The following is a 15,157-nucleotide window of genomic DNA, read 5'->3' as shown; positions in this document are numbered from 1 at the left end:
TATGATCCCATAATAATGTCACATGGCAACCGTAATCTGGAGGATATCAAAATAGAGCTAATGCCACTTGTTGTATTGATTTGACACACTCAAGATGGAGTGTCATGGTTAGAGGAGGATACGCTCTGAGTTTTGGAAGTCGGTGGTCCAAACCCCATTGGGGTCATACTTTATAAATGGTACGTACTGCTTCCTTGCTTGATGCTCAGTATTTCAAAGGATAGAGCATGGACAAGCAAGGCTGGGAACAAACCAGCTAGTGTAACCCATGCCAAGAAACTGCGTCGGCAGCACAAGCGGGTGTGGTGTATCAAAATGAAAAAGTATCCTGATGATGAATGAGGTGATCATTCCAAAACGTACGAAACGATACGCACTGCTGTATCATGCATGTAGGTGCCTTCACTGAGACATGTAGGGCATCATACGGAAAAATTGTACGTTAAAATGTGTAGAATTGCACGCAACTACGGTGAATTGTGGTGTCCAACCCACCACAGCCATCAGAGACTGTGGACACATCTCAATCGGTAATCCCACAATCAGTAATCCCACAGACACACCTCAATCAGTAATCCCACAATCAGTAATCCCACAGACACATCTCAATCAGTAATCCCACAGACACACCTCAATCAGTAATCCCACAATCAGTAATCCCACAGACACACCTCAATCAGTAATCCCACAATCAGTAATCCAACAGACACACCTAAATCAGTAATCCCACAATCAGTAATCCCACAGACACATCTCAATCAGTAATCCCACAGACACATCTCAATCAGTAATCCCACAGACACACCTCAATCAGCAATCCCACAATCAGTAATCCCACAGACACATCTCAATCAGTAATCCCACAATCAGTAATCCAACAGACACATCTCAATCAGTAATCCCACAATCAGTAATCCCACAGACACATCTCAATCAGTAATCCCACAATCAGTAATCCCACAGACAGATCTCAATCAGTAATCCCACAATCAGTAATCCCACAGACACACCTCAATCAGTAATCCCACAATCAGTAATCCCACAGACACACCTCAATCAGTAATCCCATAATCCGTAATCCCACACAAACCTCAATCAGTAATCCCACAGACACACCTCAATCAGTAATCCCACAATCAGTAATCCCACAATCAGTAATCCCACAGACACACCTCATTCAGTAATCCCACAATCAGTAATCCCACAAACACACCTCAATCAGTAATCCCACAATCAGTAATCCCACAGACACACCTCAATCAGTAATCCCACAATCAGTAATCCCACAATCAGTAATCCCACAAACACACCTCAATCAGTAATCCCACAGACACATCTCAATCAGTAATCCCACAATCAGTAATCCCACAGACACATCTCAATCAGTAATCCCACAATCAGTAATCCCACAGACACACCTCAATCAGTAATCCCACACTCAGTAATCCCACACTCAGTAATCCCACAATCAGTAATCCCACAAACACACCTCAATCAGTAATCCCACAATGAGTAATCCCACAGACACACCTCAATCAGTAATCCCACAGACACATCTCAATCAGTAATCCCACAATCAGTAATCCCACAGACACATCTCAATCAGTAATCCCACAATCAGTAATCCCACAGACACACCTCAATCAGTAATCCCACACTCAGTAATCCCACAATGAGTAATCCCACAAACACACCTCAATCAGTAATCCCACAATGAGTAATCCCACAGACACACCTCAATCAGTAATCCCACAGACACATCTCAATCAGTAATCCCACAATCAGTAATCCCACAGACACATCTCAATCAGTAATCCCACAATCAGTAATCCCACAGACACACCTCAATCAGTAATCCCACAATCAGTAATCCCACAAACACACCTCAATCAGTAATCCCACAATGAGTAATCCCACAGACACACCTCAATCAGTAATCCCACAGACACATCTCAATCAGTAATCCCACAATCAGTAATCCCACAGACACATCTCAATCAGTAATCCCACCCTCAGTAATCCCACAGACACACCTCAATCAGTAATCCTGATTTGAAAACATTTGGCCTTGTTTGAATCTGTGTCTTGAGAAGGATCGAAGTTGTTCTCATGAGGATCCTGTAATGGATGTAAACTCTTCATCTTAAAGGTCGTTTGAAAACCGATGTCATCTCCTAAAAATGACATGACATTTAGATTATGTTGTTCCACTTCTCGACTACGACTACTACCATGATTAGTACGACGAGGACTACTCCAGCAAGGTTTAATTTAATCTTCTTCTTCCTCCATATGCAGCACAGGACTGCGGGTGGCATCATTTGCTGGGGGTGGAGCTGTGCTACTGCCTGCTGTAGGTTCGAGAAGAAAAAAAATTTGTATACAAGGTCAAGGCTCATGGAAGATCTGGAACACTGAACAGATCAGAACACAACAGAACAAAAGGAACAGTAGGAAGAGGGGACAAATACAAACAGAAGAATAAAGAACGAAAGTCAGAATTTGTAATTTGGACATGGTGCTTCCAAAAGCTGTTACTCTTCGCGAAAGACACCATGGGATCTTTAACGTCCACCAATAATGTGGGCAGATGTGATGTCCAGTTTAACGTCCATCTTAGGGACGGCACACACATTGATGAATCACCCTACTTGAGAATCACCGGGATGACAGTTTATACCTGGGTCGGGTTTGGAACCTACAAAAAGGATGCCACCAACACAATACCACATGAACTCCATTTTACATCATAAATGATTAACTTACAGTATTGTACACCGCTCCTTTCCTATGCCATCTCCAGGCATTGCAAATCGTCATTGCTGGGCACCGAAGGGGGCTCGGCAGTGACGCACGCTGAAAGAGAGTACTCAGTTTTCACTCTGGTTTCTTTCTTTCTTGTTGTACACCGCTCCTTTCCTATGCCATCTCCAGGCATTGCAAATCGTCATTGCCGGGCACCAAAGGGGGCTCGGCAGTGACGCACACTGAAAGAGAGTACTCAGTTTTCACTCTGGTTTCTTGTTTGTTTTCTTGTTGTACACCGCTCCTTTCCTATGCCATCTCCAGGCATTGCAAATCGTCATTGCCGGGCACCAAAGGGGGCTCGGCAGTGACGCGCGCTGAAAGAGAGTACTCAGTTTTCACTCTGGTTTCTTGTTTTCTTGTTTGTTTGTTTTCTTTCTTGGTTGTCCGGACGATATCTCAGCCATCCTTTGAGCTAGGAAGCTGAAATTTCGGCACAGTAGTGAGCAAGTCCTTTGTCAAATACGGTATTTTTTGTTTTTTGAATAATCAATTAATTGAGGAGTTATTTAATTATTAGCGTTTAATTAAGTACTTATTTAATTAATTAAATTTCATTTATCTTCTGACCATTATTAACTCAGGCACCTTTTGAGTTAGGAAGCTGATATTTGGACATGCCAATGACCAGGTGATTTGGCTGCAAAGGATATTTTTGATTTATTAATTAATCAATTAATCGATTAATTATTTAATTATTCGATTAATGACAAAAAATTTTTTTTTTTTTAAGTTACAGATTCTGATGAAATAGTGGTAGTTTATGTGTTCTCTGACCAAATTGATTAATAATTAAATTTTTTTATGATTATTATTTATTTATTTTCATTATTAATCATTTATTTATTTTCTTTCTCATTTGGCCAATATCTCAGGCACCTTTTGAGCTGGGAAGCTAATATTTGGACATGAGTGACCAAGTGATGTGGCTATCAAGGATATTTTTGATTTATTGATTAATCATTTCATCTATTAAGTATTTATTGATTAATCGATTAATTATTTATTGAGTAATCAATTAATTATTTAATTTTTTATAAATGACTTATTTAATTAAATTTCTAAAAGATACATCTTCGGATGAAGCACTACTGGTTTAGTTATGCGATTAGCCAATTGATTATGAAAATATTTTGTGATAATCTTTTATTGATTTTAATTATACAATTAATCAATCAATTAGTGTACACCTCTCCCTCCCAATGCAGCCTCAATGAGCTGCACTGCGGTATTGCCGGGCGCCGGAGGCGCCCCGGCAATGCCGCGCTGCAGCATATTTAATTATTTGGCATGGGGCGGTGTACTTTGAATGTATGTGTACTTGTTGTACACCGCTCCTTTCCTATGCCATCTCCAGGCATTGCAAATCGTCATTGCCGGGCACCAAAGGGGGCTCGGCAGTGACGCACGCTGAAAGAGAGTACTCAGTTTTCACTCTGGTTTCTTGTTTGTTTGTTTTCTTTCTTGTTTGTTTTCTTTCTTGGTTGTCCGGACGATATCTCAGCCATCCTTTGAGCTAGGAAGCTGAAATTTCGGCACAGTCGTGAGCAAGTCCTTTGTCAAATACGGTATTTTTTGTTTTTTGAATAATCAATTAATTGAGGAGTTATTTAATTATTAGCGTTTAATTAAGTACTTATTTAATTAATTAAATTTCATTTCTCTTCTGACCATTATTAACTCAGGCACCTTTTGAGTTAGGAAGCTGATATTTGGACATGCCAATGACCAGGTGATTTGGCTGCAAAGGATATTTTTGATTTATTAATTAATCAATTAATCGATTAATTATTTAATTATTCGATTAATGACCCAAAAAATTTTTTTTTTTAAGTTACAGATTCTGATGAAATAGTGGTAGTTTATGTGTTCTCTGACCAAATTGATTAATAATTTAATTTTTTTATGATTATTATTTATTTATTTTCATTATTAATCATTTATTTATTTTCTTTCTCATTTGGCCAATATCTCAGGCACCTTTTGAGCTGGGAAGCTAATATTTGGACATAAGTGACCAAGTGATGTGGCTATCAAGGATATTTTTGATTTATTGATTAATCATTTCATCTATTAATTATTTATTGATTAATCGATTAATTATTTATTGAGTAATCAATTAATTATTTAATTTTTTATAAATGACTTATTTAATTAAATTTCTAAAAGATACATCTTCGGATGAAGCACTAGTGGTTTAGTTATGCGATTAGCCAATTGATTATGAAAATATTTTGTGATAATCTTTTATTGATTTTAATTATACAATTAATCAATCAATTAGTGTACACCTCTCCCTCCCAATGCAGCCTTAATGAGCTGCACTGCGGTATTGCCGGGCGCCGGAGGCGCCCCGGCAATGCCGCGCTGCAGCATATTTAATTATTTGGCATGGGGCGGTGTACTTTGAATGTATGTGTACTTGTTGTACACCGCTCCTTTCCTATGCCACCTCCAGGCATTGCAAATCGTCATTGCCGGGCACCGAAGGGGGCTTGGCAGTGACGCACGCTGAAAGAGAGTACTCAGTTTTCACTCTGGTTTCTTGTTTGTTTGTTTGTTTGTTTTCTTTCTTGGTTGTCCGGGCGATATCTCAGCCATCCTTTGAGCTAGGAAGCTGAAATTTTGGCACAATAGTGAGAAAGTCCTTTGTCAAAAACGGTATTTTTTTTTTTTTGATTAATCAATAAATTAAGGAGTTATTTAATTATTAGCGATTAATTAAGTACTTATTTAATTAATTAAATTTCATTTATCTTCTGACCATTATTAACTCAGGCACCTTTTGAGTTAGGAAGCTGATATTTGGACATGCCAATGACCAGGTGATTTGGCTGCAAATGATATTTTTGATTTATTAATTAATCAATTAATCGATTAATTATTTAATTATTCGATTAATGACAAAAAAAATTTTTTTTTTTAAAGTTACAGATTCTGATGAAATAGTGGTAGTTTATGTGTTCTCTGACCAAATTGATTAATAATTTAATTTTTTTATGATTATTATTTATTTATATTCATTATTAATCATTTATTTATTTTCTTTCTCATTTGGCCAATATCTCAGGCACCTTTTGAGCTGGGAAGCTAATATTTGGACATGAGTGACCAAGTGATGTGGCTATCAAGGATATTTTTGATTTATTGATTAATCATTTCATCTATTAAGTATTTATTGATTAATCGATTAATTATTTATTGAGTAATCAATTAATTATTTAATTTTTTATAAATGACTTATTTAATTAAATTTCTAAAAGATACATCTTCAGATGAAGCACTAGTGCTTTAGGTATGCTATTAGCCAATTGATTAAGAAAATATTTTGTGATAATCTTTTATTGATTTTAATTATACAATTAATCAATCAATTAGTGTACACCTCTCCCTCCCAATGCAGCCTCAATGAGCTGCACTGCGGTATTGACGGGCGCCGTAGGCGCCCCGGCAATGCCGCTCTGTAGGATATTTAATTATTTGGCATGGGGGCGGTGTACTTTGAATGTATGTGTACTTGTTTTCTTTCTTGTTTGTTTGTTTTCTTTCTTGGTTGTCCGGGCGATATCTCAGCCATCCTTTGAGCTAGGAAGCTGAAATTTCGGCACAATAGTGAGCAAGTCCTTTGTCAAAAACGGTATTTTTTTTTTTTGATTAATCAATAAATTGAGGAGTTATTTAATTATTAGCGATTAATTAAGTACTTATTTAATTAATCAAATTTCCTTTCTCTTCTGACCATTAACTCAGGCACCTTTTGAGTTAGGAAGCTGATATTTGGACATGCCAATGACCAGGTGATTAGACTGCAAAGGATATTTTTGATTTATTAATTAATCAATTAATCGATTAATTATTTAATTATTCGATTAATGACAAAAAAATTTTTTTTTTTAAAGTTACAGATTCTGATGAAATAGTGGTAGTTTATGTGTTCTCTGACCAAATTGATTAATAATTTAATTTTTTTATGATTATTATTTATTTATTTTCATTATTAATCATTTATTTATTTTCTTTCTCATTTGGCCAATATCTCAGGCACCTTTTGAGCTGGGAAGCTAATATTTGGACATGAGTGACCAAGTGATGTGGCTATCAAGGATATTTTTGATTTATTGATTAATCATTTCATCTATTAATTATTTATTGATTAATCGATTAATTATTTATTGAGTAATCAATTAATTATTTAACTATTTATAAGTGACTTATTTAATTAAATTTCTAAAAGATACATCTTCGGATGAAGCACCAGTGGTTTAGTTATGCGATTAGCCAATTGATTATGAAAATATTTTGTGATAATCTTTTATTGATTTTAATTATACAATTAATCAATCAATTAGTGTACACCTCTCCCTCCCAATGCAGCCTCAATGAGCTGCACTGCGGTATTGCCGGGCGCCAGAGGCGCCCCGGCAATGCCGCGCTGCAGCATATTTAATTATTTGGCATGGGGCGGTGTACTTTGAATGTATGTGTACTTGTTTGTTTTCTTTCTTGGTTGTCCGGGCGATATCTCAGCCATCCTTTGAGCTAGGAAGCTGAAATTTCGGCACAATAGTGAGCAAGTCTTTTGTCAAAAACGGTATTTTTTTTTTTTGATTAATCAATAAATTGAGGAGTTATTTAATTATTAGCGATTAATTAAGTACTTATTTAATTAATCAAATTTCCTTTCTCTTCTGACCATTAACTCAGGCACCTTTTGAGTTGGGAAGCTGACATTTGGACATGCCAATGACCAGGTGATTTGGCTGCAAAGGATATTTTTGATTTATTAATTAATCAATTAATCGATTAATTATTTAATTATTCGATTAATGACAAAAAATTTTTTTTTTTTAAAGTTACAGATTCTGATGAAATAGTGGTAGTTTATGTGTTCTCTGACCAAATTGATTAATAATTTAATTTTTTTATGATTATTATTTATTTATTTTCATTATTAATCATTTATTTATTTTCTTTCTCATTTGGCCAATATCTCAGGCACCTTTTGAGCTGGGAAGCTAATATTTGGACATGAGTGACCAAGTGATGTGGCTATCAAGGATATTTTTGATTTATTGATTAATCATTTCATCTATTAATTATTTATTGATTAATCGATTAATTATTTATTGAGTAATCAATTAATTATTTAATTTTTTATAAATGACTTATTTAATTAAATTTCTAAAAGATACATCTTCGGATGAAGCACTAGTGCTTTAGTTATGCTATTAGCCAATTGATTAAGAAAATATTTTGTGATAATCTTTTATTGATTTTAATTATACAATTAATCAATCAATTAGTGTACACCTCTCCCTCCCAATGCAGCCTCAATGAGCTGCACTGCGGTATTGCCGGGCGCCGGGGGCGCCCCGGCAATGCCGCGCTGCAGCATATTTAATTATTTGGCATGGGGCGGTGTACTTTGAATGTATCTGTACTTGTATTATTCTATCATTACACTTCCAGCAAATTCATCTACGGCAAGATTTATGAACATTTCATTTATGAATATTTGATTCCACATTGTACAAAAATTCATTTTTATAAATAGCGGCAGAAAATCCGGTCAAAAATGATGAGCGAGCCTGTATTGTCTGCATTTTCACACTACTCAGCCTTGAACTAAAACCGAAATTATGAACAAAAACCGAAATTATGAACAAAAACCTTAATTTAACAGAGAAATAGCTCATCGATTTATTTGAAATAGCTCATCCATCCAGAAAATGGATGAAAATCCATCCAGAAAATATTGAAAATTGAAATAGCTCATCATCATTGAAATAGCTGAAATAGCTCATCATCATCATTGAAATAGCTGAAATAGCTCATCATCATCATTGAAATAGATCATCATCATCATCATCATCATCATCATCATATAGCTCATCATCATCATCATATAGCTCATCATCATATAGCTCATCATCATATAGCTCATCATATATAGCTCATATATACAGCTCATAGTTCATCATAGCTCATCATATATAGCTCATCATATATCGCTCATATAGCTCATCATCATATATAGCTCATCATCATCATATAGCTCATCATCATCATATAGCTCATCATCATGATCATCATATAGCTCATCATCATATAGCTCATCATCATCATCATCATATAGCTCATCATCATCATCAATAGCTCATCATCATCATCATATAGCTCATCATCATCATCATCATCATATAGCTCATCATCATCAAATAGCTCAACATCGTCATTGAAATAGCTCATCCATCCAGAAAATCCGGTCAAAAATGATGAGCGACCCTGTATTGTCTGCATTTTCACACGACTCAGCCTTGAACTAAAACCGAAATTATGAACAAAAACCTTAATTTAACAGAAAAAATAGCTCATCCATTTATTTGAGCGGTGTATAGACAATACACCACTGGCTTGATCGCTTCTCAAAATAAAAATAACCCGGATTACATACATGAAGCAAATCATGCCTAATGCTTATTATGGGCGACCGTTCTGTATTTTCACACTAATCAGCTTTGAAAACTTCACCACCACCAGAGGGCGTGTTTCCGTTCTACACACACACACCATAGCTCCATTATACTGTAGAAAGAATTGGTAAATGAATCGGTGGGGTACATGAACTCTGTTGTATGGATTACATGTGGAGGGAGGTAAACCTGTGGAGTGGGGAGCAAATTCTCGTGATGGAGACAGGAATACCCAAGAGATTTTTGTGGTGAAGTGCAATTAGTGTTTCAAATGTATTGTTCGGCAACCATTACATATTTGGGAAACAAAATGAATGTAATGAACTACATTGTGTGCGAAGCATTAATACATTGGGTGCAACAACAGGCTTGTTTAATGGTAAGTACACATCTGGTTTCCTTACACCTGTTAGGGAGGCAAAGATTTCATGTATAATGTCTGTACTTCAATTATATTAACAGTAATAATAATGGGACCACGGGCCCTGAAGCTCACCTGCATCAGGAGCAACAGTCGATGGAAATATGGAAATTTTGTTCATGCGCAGAATCTGGTCACGTGATTGATTGAATGGAAGCCTTTTTGATGCTGATTACAGCGATACATGTTTACAGGTCATGGTTTAACAGGCTACATACAGGTCATGTTTTTACATATTTACAGGTCATGTTTTTACATGTTTACAAGTCATGTTTTTAAAGGTTACAGGTCATGTTTTTACTGGTTATATCATGTTTTTCCAGGTTACAGGTCATGTTTTTACAGGTTACAGGTCATGTTTTCACATGTTTACAGATCATATTTTTACAGTTTACAGGTCATGTTTTTACATGTTTACAGGTCATGTTTTTACATGTTTACAGGTCATGTTTTTACATGTTTAAAGGTCATGTTTTTACATGTTTACAGGTCATGTTTTTACATGTTTACAGGTCATATTTTTACAGGTTACAGGTCATGTTTTTGCAGGTTACAGGTCATGTTTTCACATGTTTACAGATCATATTTTTACAGTTTACAGGTCATGTTTTTACATGTTTACAGGTCATGTTTTTACATATTTACAGGTCATGTTTTTACATGTTTACAGGTCATGTATTTACATGTTTACAGGTCATGTTTTTACATATTTACAGGTCATGTTTTTACATGTTTACAGGTCATGTTTTTACATGTTTACAGGTCATGTTTTTACATGTTTACAGGTCATGTTTTTACATATTTACAGGTCATGTTTTTACATGTTTACAGGTCATGTTTTTACAAGTTTACAGGTCATGTTTTTACATGTTTACAGGTCATGTTTTTACATGTTTACAGGTCATGTTTTTACATGTTTACAGGTCATGTTTTTGCAGGTTACAGGTCATGTTTTTATATGTTTACAGGTCATGTTTTTAAAGGTTACAGGTCATGTTTTTAAAGGTTACAGGTCATGTTTTTACTGGTTATATCATGTTTTTCCAGGTTACAGGTCATGTTTTTGCAGGTTACAGGTCATGTTTTCACATGTTTACAGATCATATTTTTACAGTTTACAGGTCATGTTTTTGCAGGTTACAGGTCATGTTTTCACATGTTTACAGATCATATTTTTACAGTTTACAGGTCATGTTTTTACATGTTTACAGGTCATGTTTTTACATGTTTACAGGTCATGTTTTTACATGTTTACAGGTCATGTTTTTGCAGGTTACAGGTCATGTTTTTACATGTTTACAAGTCATGTTTTTAAAGGTTACAGGTCATGTTTTTACTGGTTATGTCATGTTTTTCCAGGTTACAGGTCATGTTTTCACATGTTTACAGATCATATTTTTACAGTTTACAGGTCATGTTTTTACATGTTTACAGGTCATGTTTTTACATGTTTACAGGTCATATTTGTACATGTTTACAGGTCATATTTGTACAGATTGTAGCTCGTGTTTTTACATTATTACAGGTCATATTTGTATAGGTTACAGGTCATGTTTTTACATGTTTACAGGTCATGTTTTTGCAGGTTACAGGTCATGTTTTCACATGTTTACAGATCATATTTTTTACAGTTTACAGGTCATGCTTTTACATGTTTACAGGTCATGTTTTTACATGTTTACAGGTCATGTTTTTACATGTTTACAGGTCATGTTTTTACATGTTTACAGATCATATTTTTACAGGTTACAGCTCATGTTTTCACATGTTTACAAGTCATGCTTTTACATGTTTACAGGTCATATTTGTGCAGGTTACAGCTCATGTTTTTACATGTTTACAGGTCATGATTTTGCATATTTACAGGTTATGCTTTTACATGTTTACAGGTCATGTTTTTGCAGGTTACAAGTCGTGTTTTTACATGTTTACAGGTCATGATTTTGCAGGTTACAAGTCATGTTTTTACAGCTTTTCAGGTCATGTTTTGTACAGGTTACAGGTCATGTTTTTACTGGTTATGTCATGTTTTTACAGGTTACAGGTCATGTTTTTACATGTTTACAGGTCATGTTTTTAAAGGTTACAGGTCATGTTTTCACATGTTTACAGATCATATTTTTAAAGGTTACAGGTCATGTTTTTACTGGTTATGTCATGTTTTTACAGGTTACAGGTCATGTTTTTACATGTTTACAGGTCATGTTTTTACATGTTTACAAGTCATGTTTTCAAAGGTTACAGGTCATGTTTTTACATGTTTACAGGTCATGGTTTTTCAGGTTACAGGTCATGTTTTCACATGTTTACAGGTCATGCTTTTACATGTTTACAGGTCATGTTTTTACATGTTTACAAGTCATGTTTTCAAAGGTTAATACAGGTCATGTTTTTACATGTTTGCAGGTCATGTTTTTGCAGGTTACAGGTCATGTTTTCACATGTTTACAGATCATATTTTTACAGTTTACAGGTCATGTTTTCACATGTTTACAGGTCATGCTTTTACATGTTTACAGGTCATATTTGTACAGGTTACAGCTCATGTTTTTACATGTTTACAGGTCATGTTTTTGAAGGTTACAGGTCATGTTTTCATATGTTTACAGATCATATTTTTTACAGTTTACAGGTAATGTTTTCACATGTGTACAGGTCATGCTTTTACATGTTTACAGGTCATATTTGTACATGTTTACAGGTCATGGTTTTACATGTTTACAGGTCATATTTTTACATGTTTACAGGTCATATTTGTACATGTTTACAGTTCATGGTTTCACATGTTTACAGGTCATATTTTTACATGTTTACAGGTCATATTTTTACATGTTTACAGGTCATGTTTTCATGTTTACAGATCATATTTTTACAGGTAATGTTTTCACATGTTTACAGGTCATGCTTTTACATGTTTACAGGTCATATTTGTACATGTTTACAGTTCATGGTTTTACATGTTTACAGGTCATATTTTTACATGTTTACAGGTCATCTTTTTAAAGGTGTTTTGTGAGGTTTTTGGTTGAGGGCATGGCTGTGCTGCTGATGCAATGCCCCCTTTAGGCTAGGGCAGGATATTTTTTTTTAGCGTTTTAGGCCTCATTTCAACCCGTTAATGAGTGCAGATTTTGATGCGGTCAATACACCTTCCTTAAGCATCATCTATGAAGCTTGTGGCCAAGTTTCATCAACATCATGTGTTTGGTTCAAATGATATAATGAGTGAAGTGTGTGTTTAAGCATACTTGACTCACTCACTGAGCGACTTACCGACGAACACTGCTTAATCCAATCCGGATTAAAGTCCAGGTGAGCTAATAATAATAACTATCATCACACTATACAGTATACAGTATATAAGTTGAAATGTCTGTTTATGTGTTTGTTTGTTCGACTTTTATGCACTCGTAAAGCGCTGGATGGAATGAGGTGAAAACTGGTGGTTGTCATCAATGTATACACAGAAATGTTTTAGGTTGTTTAAAATAATAATAATAATAATAGTCCCCGGCGTCCATGGTAGGGAGGGGAGCCCAATTTTCTCTAAACAAATGTGTATCATATAGTGCCACTACCGGTGGGAGTGGGTATTACAAGTCATAATAAAATATGTTAATTGTCTGAATGCAAACCATAGACATGATCGAAGTGGAGAATGATCATACTAAGAGCTGGAAGCCCGTGGTAAAATACCTAAAATACCGTGGTCAATCAGGGCAAGCTTTTTATTCTTGCCCTGATTGAAGTTTATTCTCCTTGCCCTCAACCACCCTCCCCAGACCATCACCCTGTGCTCCCAAACTCCCACACCCTCATCAGCCCCCACACCCTCATCCACCTCCTCCCAGACATTCCAACCACTCCATGACCATTCATTCCCTCCCAGACCCTCAATCGCCCTCCCCAGATAATCACCCCGTGCTTCCAGATCCCCATACTCCCCCTCCCAGACCTTCCAACCCCTCCCACCCCACACGACCACTCATCCCCTCCCAGAACTTCAACCCCTCCTCCCCCTACCTGACCATCACCCCGTACTCCCAGACCCCCCACACCCACACTAGCCCCCACACCCCCATCCACCTCCTCCTAGACCCGCAACCCCCTCCCTGGATCATCAACCCATGCTCCCAGAAGTTCCCCATTCCCTGGTGGCGCCTGCCTCGATAACTTGCTTTATACACATTGTTGAAAGTAAATAATGAGTTTTTTTCACAGTGGTCACGAGATTCCCCGAATTACTCAGACAAAGCCCTTATAATCATTAATGGCAGGTTTTCTGGTGTGGTCCCTGTTGAGTTTTTAAAGAGAAAATAGGCGGAAACAGACGGCTGCCCCTATCACTCCCAAAACATAACCTGCGGAGCGTTTGAAGCAAAAACATGTTCACTGTTTATAATTGTGAAATACATTGATCATGGTGGTTATAAAACTCGGATAGATTCCAAATGCACTTTATACCAGAGGCCTCCCTGAGGACTGAGGCCCATACCACTGCAAAGGCTCATGACGCTTTCGTTACAAAGCTTGGCATTCTTCATACAAGTGTTTAACTGACGATTTTGAATACAGCAGAACGTTGAGTCACATGGTCCAAACACCATTCTGCCATCCAACACTCGGCATTATTTCCTCTTTACCATTTGACAAATTGAAGCATTATAAATTTCCCGTAGGTTTTCATTAATTTGAAGCAACTTTTGCTTCGTAATTATTTCTCTCCAAGCAGCGTTTCTGTGTTTCAGGGTGGGACAGACAGACAGACAGACAGACAGCCAGACAGACAGTGTTAGCCTATTGTATATATAGATATAGCCCCTCCCTCCCCCGAGTATGGGGGAAGAACCAATTCTCTCTATATGTAAATGTATATCATATAGACAATAGAGCCACCTGGTGGAAGCCAGTATTACAAGTAATAATAACAAGAAAGAGCAATCAGAGATTGCAGACCCTCGCCAGGACGTGTTGTTCATGCTTTTAAGGCTTTTGTGTTAAAACAATTATGGCGGCCGAACCACGTGACCGATGACGTCAACATTATTTTTTTCTCCAATGTATCCCTAGATGACACTCAACAAATTTCATCTTGAGCAGATGAAGCTTTTTACTTGTCGAATTATGACGTCATAATGGAGACATATGATATCATCATTAACATATGTTATTCCCCATGGAGAGACTTCTTTCCAATGAGCCGCGTTTAAATTTTTCGATGGAGCAGTTTTGGAGATATACGAGGTGCAACATTTTTCGATTTTTCCAAGATGGCGCCTGTACCACATGACCTATGTCGTCATGATTATCATTAAAATATTATATAGGAGGAGGCGCTCCTGTGGTGAAAATTTAGTGTCCATCAGACCAAGTTGCTGAAAAAAAAATTAATAATGATCGGATGGATGTGTTGTATTTGTCGAATTATGACGTCATAACGAAGGCACCGATGACATCA

Source organism: Myxine glutinosa, chromosome 1 (genome assembly GCF_964187855.1).
Source record: "Myxine glutinosa chromosome 1, kmMyxGlut1.1, whole genome shotgun sequence".
Taxonomy (NCBI): domain Eukaryota; kingdom Metazoa; phylum Chordata; class Myxini; order Myxiniformes; family Myxinidae; genus Myxine; species Myxine glutinosa.
This window is presented reverse-complemented; position numbering follows the sequence as displayed.